This window comes from Mirounga leonina, unplaced genomic scaffold (genome assembly GCF_011800145.1).
Source record: "Mirounga leonina isolate KUSES-001 unplaced genomic scaffold, KU_Mleo_1.0 Mir_94, whole genome shotgun sequence".
In the NCBI taxonomy this organism is placed as follows: Eukaryota; Metazoa; Chordata; class Mammalia; order Carnivora; family Phocidae; genus Mirounga; species Mirounga leonina.
Genome location: NW_023270855.1, coordinates 50101819 through 50102446, shown reverse-complemented (window position 1 = coordinate 50102446; position 628 = coordinate 50101819).

The following is a 628-nucleotide window of genomic DNA, read 5'->3' as shown; positions in this document are numbered from 1 at the left end:
AACACGGCTCCTTGTTGGAATGCGTGTGTACAGGTTATCATCATGTGATGGTGGGCCTGTGTGCCTGTCAGCGTGTGGGTCGTGGGCTGGTGTGCCAGGGCGTGTGTCTATGCTGTATGCGTGTAGGTGTCTGTGTGTGCTTCGTTGTTGGAACGTGGAACGTGTGGCAATGCGTTCTGTACGTGACATGTGTGGCGGGGTCCGAACCCTGCTGTGTGTCAGCGTGTGTCTGCGATGGAACGCGGGCCAGCACGTGTCGGGGTGGCTGTGTCGGTGTGCGCCCCCGCGCGCGCGCGTGTGTGTGCATGTGTGTGCGTGTGCGTGTGTGTGTGTGTGTGAGCGCGCCGGCCGCCGCTCCCCCGCCCTGCCCGCCCCTCCCCGCGCCCCTCCTCCCGCCCGCGCCGCCCGCCCGCTCCCTCTCCCCGGAGTGCGCCGCTTCCAAACTTTGTCTAAACTTTCACTTTCACAGCGCGGCGGCGGCGGCGGCGTTGGCGGCGGCGGCGGGCGAGGGTGACCGGCCGAGCGGCGGCGGCATGGAGTAGACGCGCAGCGGCGGCGGCAGCAGCGGACGCGAGAGGCAGCGGCGAGCGCGGCGGCGGCGGCAGCGGCGGCGGCGGCGGCGGCGGCG